This window comes from Pogoniulus pusillus, chromosome 6 (assembly GCF_015220805.1).
Source record: "Pogoniulus pusillus isolate bPogPus1 chromosome 6, bPogPus1.pri, whole genome shotgun sequence".
NCBI classification, from domain to species: domain Eukaryota; kingdom Metazoa; phylum Chordata; class Aves; order Piciformes; family Lybiidae; genus Pogoniulus; species Pogoniulus pusillus.
Window position 1 is genome coordinate 40,439,367 of NC_087269.1, and position 10,000 is coordinate 40,449,366.

General features: G+C 41.3%; 1 protein-coding gene across 2 annotated transcripts in view; it reads right to left on the reverse strand.

The window, feature by feature from the left end:
• EBF3 (EBF transcription factor 3) overlaps positions 1 to 10,000 on the reverse strand; it is a 152,205-nt gene that overhangs the window by 31,450 nt on the left and 110,755 nt on the right. The gene's annotated exons all lie outside the window — the stretch shown is intronic.

Consider the following 10,000-nt stretch of genomic DNA (forward strand, 5'->3'; position numbering starts at 1 on the left):
GCCAGATAATTACCAAAGAACATGCCTCTTCCATAAATAGGTAGTAAATTAATGTTTAGATAAATAGTACATCTAATACTCTGTCCCCTAATCTTCAAGACAACCAATTCTAACACCCTTGTGGGTTGAAGCTCATCAGGGTTAGTATACCCTCACTGCAGAATGGGTGTCAGGAGACTGCAAAGAAGCTCATGATGGGAAGGAAGACTCTTGTGAGACCTCCAAACTTGCCACCACCCTGTGCCTTTCCCCACCCCACCAAGTTCTTTCATTCACCATTCCCAGAGCCAGTTGGCCTCCTCCACTGGGTTTGGTGCCCGGGCACACCTTTTGGTAGGTGGTGCTCAGTCACAAGGGAAGCAGTAATAGCATCATGATCATGGGCTCTACAGGGACACCTACATTTCCACTTTTACTGAGAACAGTTGTGTTCCAGGCTCTTAGGTTTGCCAAAAAAGTCATAACCACCATAACAGCTAGAGTTTTATTTTAAATGAATGAATGAACAAATGAAGGAGAGGGGACATGGAGAAAGCAAGGAAAAACAAGAATGAAAAAAAAATAACAAGAGAAAGTAAAAGAAGTCCCTGTGAAGCAAGGTGACAGCCCCAGTAAAAAGGCAGTGTGTTGGTTGGGGCAGTTTTAGCAAATGTGGGCACCCATGGCAGTTGTGAAAACTGAAAGAGGATGGGCTTCCATGCTGACCCTACTGACACTTCTCCACTGGGGAAAGCTCAACTCTGTAGGAGGCTGGTTTCAAGTTCTGTGGAGAAAAACTATTGAAGGACTGAAGAATTGGGATGCTGCTGCTGCTGCTGCTGTTGCAGCTATTTAGTGTCAGTGACAATGGATTAGGAAAAGATATAAAATAGTAGAATCGTTAATATTGGAAAAGACCTCTAAGGTCTTTGAGTCCAGGCAAATTATGAAGTAGAGAATGGAAATTACTTCAAGTCAAGCCACCCCCATTTACTTGGGTAACTATGTTACCTTATCAGACCACATCAAACATTTCAATCTGGGAATGATCTGACACATGAAATATCTGCACATTTACCATGATTTAAACACAAAGGAACAGATCATGAGAAATTCAGAAACCCACCAGCAAGAAGCCAAATCTTAGTGGATGCATAGAGCATTGAAAAGGAGAGACTTGGGAGTATTTCACAGCAAGAGGGGAAAGAAATCTGTATGAGATCAAATCATAAATGCTCCAGTCATGCCAAGTACCACAGTTTAAGATATATATGGAACCAGAATAAACCACAGCCTTTTATGAACACAATGACTAACTGAAAACTATTTTGCTCAAGAAAAAACAAGGCTTACTGATTTGGTAAGGTGTTTGACTATAGAGATACTACATCAAAACAGCCAAACATGAGATTTCAACTATTTAATACTCCCAGGTATTTCATTAATTCTTGATATACAATATCTGACTAAAGTAAACTGGGCTTGCATCTACTTTTCTCCTTGCAGTATTATTTAGGAAATTATTCCTCACCTAGACCTCACAGTTGAATAAATATCTCCTTCTTATGGATGAATCTACATGGATCCACCTCCTTCCACCTCCCACACACACTCTTCAGAGAATTCTGCTAGTTAAGCCTGTGAGTCCAGAAATTCCTCCTGGATGAATGCACCAGCCTGGTGCCCCATAGCTGGTTTATAAGGTGCTGCATCCACCCCTTCCCAAGTGTCTGACAGACCTCAGCTGCAACAGGAGCCCTCCATGCTCTTTATATCTGCTATATGACAAAAGGTTGATAGAACTGGACTTATTCAGCCTTGAGAAGGGAAGGCTTAGGAGATACCTTATTACCACGTGCCAGTACACAAAGCGAGGCTAGCAGGATGATGGAGACTCCCTTTTCACAAGGAGTCCCATGGGAAAGACAAGAGGTGATGTGTACAAGTTACTCCTGAGGAAATTCACGTTGGATTCCAGAATAAAATGTTACCCCATGAGAACAGTTGGATGTTAGAATTACTTTCCAGAGGAACTAGTGGATTCTCCTACATTGGTCAGGTTTAAGACTCAGCTTGACAGGGTGCTGGGCCAGATCATTTCAACTACCCCTGAAAGGTGATGACCATTGGGCTCCCTTCTAACCTAGCATGCAGAAGGGTGCATGAGCAAGTACTACCTTTGTTCTGAAGCACAAGAATTTCAGGGACTCTGCTGGAAATGAGTCTTGATCACAGCAAATGGAAAATGGGATCATTTGCCTGTCTTCACTGGCTTAGCTCTTCAAAGGTATTTATCCACCTCAGCACCAAATGAAATCAATGATGCTTCTGCAAACATCTGTAAGAGCAGGCATTCTACACAACTTCTCTCCCATTTATTTTTGGCAGCCATCACCCAGCAGAAGAATATAATACTGTAATATTTTAGTGTAATATTTAGGCAAATAGGTTTTATAATTGAACCCTTAATATCACCTAACACAGATTTTACAACATTATTTCTCTCTTGTAGAATAAATTTAACCCAAAGTAGACCTTACTCTGTGTTTTGAACTCTCTGCATTTCCAGTGGATGTTGAGAAAAGTACCTCAAATTAAAGGAAAAAAAAAAAAAACCCAAACCCTCAAATAATAAAAATATATCTCAAGTAAAAAACAAAACAAGAACAAAGAAAAAGCTTCAGATGAAAAAAAAAAAACCTTCAATACAAAATTACCTTAAATTAAAAACAAACAAACAAACAAAACCACAAAACCCTCCATATAGTATGTTGGAAAACTGATTCAATTCCATGAGTCTATAAAAAAACCATCAAATTATTAAGCACAGAGGATGTTTTACTCAGGTGACTAACAGGGGGAAAACAAGAGCTCTGAGGAGCCATAGGGCACTTCCATATCTGAGTGGGTGTTCTCAGGATTGTCTCCTAATTCCTTTCTTTCCCCTCTTAATATTTGCATATGTTGGAAATTGTGTAATTAAAAAGATAAAACTCTTCAGCCCTAAACTGCAACTTTGAAGCTTATAAAAGACCAGGATTTAAAAAAAAAAAAAAGAAGAAGAAGAAGAAGAAAAAGAATTGAGGAAGCATGGATAGATGGCTGCAACCTCCACCAACTTCCTCCACAAACACAGGTTGAGGGAGCTGGGCCTGTTTAGCCTGGAGAAGAGGAGGCTCAGGGGTGATCTTATTACTGTCTACAACTACCTGAAGGGGCATTGTAGCCAGGTGGGGGGTGGTCTCTTCTGCCAGGCAACCAGCAATAGAACAAGGGGACACAGTCTCAAGTTGTGCCAGGGTAGGTATAGGCTGGATATTAGGAAGAAGTTCTTCACAGAGAGAGTGATTGGCATTGGAATGGGCTGCCCAGGGAGGTGGTGGAGGCACCGTCCCTGGGGGTCTTCAAGAAAAGACTGGATGAGGCACTTAGTGCCATGGTCTAGTTGATTGGCTAGGGCTGGGTGCTAGGTTGGACTGGATGATCTTGGAGGTCTCTTCCAACCTGGTTGATTCTATGATTCTATGATTCTATATCTACACCAATGGACACTGAGAACAAGGAGCATGTTCTATTCCAACCTGCACTGGCATCAACAGACCTTCAACATATATCAGGTGAAGAACTCCAGATGTACCAGGAAGATTTTCTCATCCTATCATCCACTTCACATGGATTTAGGGAAAGTTTGTGGCTGTAAAGACCAATAGTCCTCTCCATTAATTTGTATTCAGCCGGTGAGTAACAGCTACATTGACTAACAACTCTCATTGAAATGGAATCATAGAATCTTTTAGGCTGCAGAAGACCTTTAAGATCATAGAGTTCAACCTTTTTAACCCAACACTACCAAGTTCATTGCTAAACCATGTCCCTCAGTGCCAAACACCTTCCACATGCATATGGAATTGGTTTAAAGAACTATTTAGAAACATTTGGTTTTGTTAGGAAGATACATCATGGATAATGCTTTAGGAATCATTGTAAAGTAACAGTGGACATCAAAATATTTTTGGAACACCTTCTGAGTCTTTTCCCTCAGCAGATTAAGTCCACTACAGTTCTGATAATGATATCAAAATTGTACATGAGGTTTCAGGCTCACACCTGTGTCTTTAACCCAGCCATTGTTACAGACATGATGAGAAACTTCTCTGCTATAAGGGTGCTGGGGCACAGCACCAGGCTGTCCAGAGAGATTGTGGAGTCTCCTTCTCAGGAGAGATTCCAAAGCCATTTGGACACTATGATCCTGGGCATCCTGCTGTAGATGATTCTACTTTAACAGTGAGGTTGGACTGGATGATCTCCAGAGGTCCCTTGTAACTCCCATCATGTTGTGATTGTGTGAAACTCACTTGACCAAAGAAATGTGTCCATAAGACATACACTTCCCAGTATTGACAGGCTGGACCTGACAGCACTACAAAACTTTTTAACCATAGTAATAGCACTGTAATACACAGCAGCACAGAATCATAGAAGCACAAACTGGCTTGGGTGGGAAGGGACTTTTAAAATCTTCTATTCCAACCCCTCTGCAGTCACCAGGGACATCTGCAACTAGAGCAGGTTGCTCAGAGCCCCAAACAACCTGACCTGCAGTGGTTTCAAGGATTAGACATCTACCACCCCTCTGGGCAACTAGGATCAGCTGTGACTCGCTACCCTCAGTGTCAAATATTTCTTCCTTCTCTCCAGCATGAACCTCCCTCTTTGAATTTAACCCACCCTTCCTTGTCTTGCCACAACGGGCCCTGCTCAGGAAGGTCCAAAACACAATAAACTCATGATTTTTACTAATCTGGAGCTTCTGGGTGCTTTCTTTATCTCTATTAGATGTCAGTCTCAACACAAGGGCCATGATTTCATGGGGGCAATTTTCTTTTCAGCTCAACAGCACTCTGATGAGGGTACAAATTAATGTAATGGGGATACTGGTGTAGGGAAGTATCAAGCAGAGCAGGAACCAGCCAAAACCAGACGTTCAGCTGGATATCTTCCAATGCAACCCAGATTTCTGTTTGCTATCTTGCTTTCATAATACGAGAGCAAGATGTATGTTTTCAGTGAAATATCTTATTTCTTTTCCTTCTACCTTTTTTTTTTTTCACTTTGATTTGAAACTTCAGGAAGTTTAGGCTGAGTGTTGCAATCAGGCTCCAGTAATAAAAAAATAGCAATAAACCAGAATGTATAGAAATAAAAATAGAATTAGACACTTTAATATCCAGGAAACTGATTTGACTGGTTAACTATAGAGCACAGAGGGAAGGGGGGGAGGGGGGGAGGAAAAAAAGGTATGAAAGCATTTTTCGCCCTTCTCAGAGAAAAGAAGGTAAAGGTCTTATTCAGCACTCAAATTTTCCTGATTATTACATGGAGCCAAGATGACCCTTTTGTCCTCTTTTTTTTTTTTTTTAAGATGAATTGCCATGGCTTCAGCACTACATTTTGTCAGTTTGGGCACAGCAGAGTCAATACCTTCACCTTGACACGGAAACTTTGTGATTTATCAGTGCTGCCCGTGACTCAGTGCTACCACGAGCTGGCGAGGTGCAGCCACTCATGGCACCGGGAGCAGACTTTGGTCACAGCTACTTGGAAAAAAATAAAGCACTCTCTGATGATAGACAAATGTGTCTTGTTAGCAACAGCCAAAAAGCGCTTGACTTGTACTAATAACAAAAAGGCCATGTTGGTCACCGTGGGTCTAAAGACGAAGCACCCTGTCACTGCCTTGGTTGGGAAATTAGCAAATAATGTTCCTTTTCCTTGATAAATGGGTGACAGTTCTCTCTCACCAATCATTTTTTAACATTTTGATGCATGTCTATGATCCCGCTGGAGGAACAGAAAAGTTTACTGGCCCTCAATTTTCAGATGATGAATGGAACACTCTAAATGTGCGATTTCTGTATGAGGTATAGTTCATTTTAAGCAATTCTAGTAAATGGGTGTCACTGATTAGGACAAATAGTCTACTTGTGCAATAGCACAAATGGTATGTCTCATTCTTCTGGTCTCCTTTGAGACAGAAAAGAAAGGGGACAACAATGACCCTGATAAACCTGGAATTGCTACTGTTTAAAAAAGAGCTATTATATAATAGACATTATCCAACAAGCTATTGATTCAATGCCACTAAATCATTTCTGGATGTTTAGCATCGTCCTATTAATTAAAAATGTATGTCATGCCAAAAAAAACTTCTTTTTAAGGAATCTCCTTCCCTTGGACATCATGGCTTTAAGGAAAATATGCTTTACTCACAGTTTAACACCTAAGCAGAGGCACTTGCTACTTTTGACTCCTGAAAGCTAACTTTGACTGACTTAGCAAACCCCATCATGAAGCAAGGGCAGGAATATTTGTTCCGTCTGGATTTTTTTTTCCAGCTTGCTAACAACTGATCCTGACACAAGGTCTGATCAATAAATAACCAATACTGTAATAACAGCGACTGCAAGTTGCTTCAGGACTTGAAGAAGAAGGGGGAAAAAAACAATCAAAACCAAAACAAAAATAAAACCAAACAACCAAAAAACCAAACCTCACAGAGGAAATGCAATATATAGGAATTAGAAATGCTGAGGCTTTCATTAAAATGAATGTAAGTCTACTTTTTTTCCCCTTTTTTTTTTCTTTTGGAAAGCTTTGCAATAAAATCCTCCATCCACTCTCTCTATATATTTTAGCACTCTACAGTCACCAGATTTCATCCTTAAGAGCAATAACTGAATAGGTACATGAAATAATCAGGTGCTTTAAATCTAATGAAGGCACTCGCATGTAGTTTAGCATAATAAAAAATAGTATGATTTGTGGGAAGCAATTAACAATCATTTGCTCTGTGGATACAAGTAATTTGTTTAAAGAGCACTGACCTATGAGACAGCTAGTTTGTGTTGGCTGTGATGGAAGGGAGCTATTGACTCTAAACAGTGTAACAGCGCCATTGACAGAATCCCATTTGAATGCACACAAAAGATCTGGAAAATACTTGAGGAACACACGATCTTTTGGGTGGGGGTGAACTGAGGGAAGCCAGCCAAAGTGGAGGGCTCTGTACTCAGGCAAAACTGAGCCAACAACTGAGAAATCTGGACAATGTTGTGACTAAGAAGGGCTTCCCCCTCCCCTGGTTCTGTAAAAGGAGGGCTTCCCCCCCTTGGTGCTGTGCCAGCCCCAGCACCCGGCCGTACTTCTTCAATGTAAATACTCTATCAGAAGGAAGACAAACTGTGAACGGTTTGCTGCTTGAGTAATGGTTTCATAAGCTTAAAATTGAATGCATGTCTTTGTGCAAAATAATCATTTTTATGCTCACATCCAGCAAATGCATTGCAGACCTGGGAATGGTTCCATGCATTCAGCATTCATGCTTTTCTCCACGTCTGCTTTGGGCATGTTCGCCATCGAATGCCAATACCTTGTGCAGCAACTGGGTAGAGCCTACTGCAAAGGATCGGCTCTCTCCTGACAATTTGGGTCATTCCTATAGCTGAGCAAACTAAGTCATCATAAAAACCCCACAAAAACCCAACAAACCCAAGGCTGAAACATTAGGGTGAAAGCAGCCAGCACGAAAAGTTCCCAGTGCCAAACAGCATTCTTTGAAACTGGTTTAATACACAAGGTGTGGAACTCCACTTCCTTTCTTTGCTGGGAAATCATTATGCAAAACGCATCACGAGAGAAAACAGTAACTCAGTGGCACAAATAAATGTAAACACAGGACTGCTGCTCATCTTAAAGTAAACCAACAGACTCTACGGAGCTTAGAATACGTGGCCAAAGGTGCCATTTTATCTGCAACATGATTTCATTTCCAAGAGCACAACTCACCGTTTGCCCTCATCAAACAACACCGCGGTGCTTATATTCTAATTAAAAAATAATCTCGGGTATTTAATCAAGGAAACCTAGAAGGCTTCACCAGCAAAAACCTGGGGCTGCAACCCTCACCAACCACTCAGTTGATGCAGGCAACTAGAGAATGTTTCACTTTACAAATGATGATTAAACAAGCAAACGACGCGCTGCTCGATACATATTAAACCAAGTATTGCACCCCGTTATTAATTTGCACTGTTCACTCTTAAATGCAGCAAATACCTCATTAATTTAATTTTAGGTGCCCACCAGTTTATATTGCATTTTACAGTCTAGAAGGCAATTTACTATTAACTGGCAATTACATACAGAATGATTGTTAATTCTGCTCCTAAGTGCTAGCTGCTTGAAAATTGTTATCTCTCTCTAATTTTTGACCTTCTTACAACAGGGGTGAGGTACGCTGGGAATACAAAGGACTAGTAGAGAAGAGCTGGACATGTCATTTGTGACTCATTCTTTTAATTCACCGTGCTAATCAACTGAACTGCCACAATCTCCCAAGGTAATTGTATCTTTATAATAGTTGAAAGCAGCGGGCAAAAAAGGCCTGGATAGATGGGGAAAGGCCTTGCCTCTGCCTGCTGAGCGGCGGCGCGCGCTTGCTTCTGTGTGAGGCTAATGGGGGCCTTTCAGAAAAATCTGGAACTTTCATATCTCCAGACCCTGATCGTTTAATGCCTTCAACTTCTCCCCTCACAAAGGCTTTGTGCACCACAGTACACTCTTGTTTCATTATTCTGCAGCCTTGTTGCCCTATGGTCTACCTCATGCTGGGAAGGTTAAATGTTAGAGTGCCAAGCCAGACTGCAAGCATGGTGGGACACTGATGGGAAACAGATGCCCTGGGGATTCAGCCCCTCCCTCCTCCAGAGCTACATCATTTTCATTTTCTGAAATACAGTGAGGCTTGGCTTGGCTCTCAATGGCAGCTGTAATTTCCAAAGTCTATCTCAGTCACCCTATCACTTCAAGATAAAAAGCAAAGCAGGAAGAAGTTTCTCGGCCAGGCAGACGCTGGCTTTATCTCGTTATGTTCTTTATTGCTGGGATGCAGTTTTTTGTTTCCCTCACAAGATGTGTTGAATGTATATATTCCTGTTAAGGTGTTGTTATTAATGTAACTTCACAATTTCATTCCAGTGGGAGAAGCTCCTGCTATCCTCACGATTCTTTTTGAGCGTCTTTACTTCACGGTAAAGCAAAAGACAACCCCAGGACAGCAGAAACAAATGGATTCTCCTTCCAGTTTCCTGCAAATTTGCATTCACATGTTAAAGAGAAGTTTCAAACAGCCAAATTTGCAAACCTGCACCTAAGGAATCAGTTTAAGACATTTCTATGAAGCAGTTCTGAATTCCAGGACTCTGCACCGAGAGCCAGACCATCATCTGGTTCAAATCTGCAGCGCTTCCCTCTGTGCAGTGGAACTGCACCAGCTCACAGCAGCTAAATATCTGGAACTCAGTCTAAGGTTTTTAATTCGTTCATTTTTTATTTTGCTGAGCACTTATCTTAGCTAGTCATGCCTGTCAGGACACACTACTGAAGCTCTGCATGGACTAGGTTCAGTTTTAAGCCTCTAACAGCAACTGAATGCAGCCCCACCTTTGCAGGGGACCATGAAACAGTGTCTGCTTTCCGGATATGTTGTTAGCACCAAAAGTTGCCATAGTCACCTCCATCCCCTTTGGTAGCTCTGGTAAAAAAACAATCTTAAAGATCAACAAGATGTAGATATTCTGTGCTTTCTTAACCAGAAGTGAAGCAGCCAGATGCAAACACAAGCACTGAGTTTGCTCAGGTGGTGATTTCTTTGAGGATAGATAGAAGATGATGGAAGGAAAGGAATCTCAAGTGCTACCTTCACTTGAAAGTTCATTTCAGTGACAGATCTTAAGCAGAAAACCATATCCATGATGCCTTAACTGTTTAAAAAGTCCTACCTTAAAACTACTCAGGAACACACTTTTCCCATTAGATCTAAATTAATAGATAGAAACAGTTGCAGTCTAGTGGGAAAATATTCATCAAAATGCACATCATCTGCACATCATCTGCAATCTGCATTATCTACCCAACCAGCAGCAAGAGCTCTCCCTGCAGTCAGTCGAGTAAACAGTTA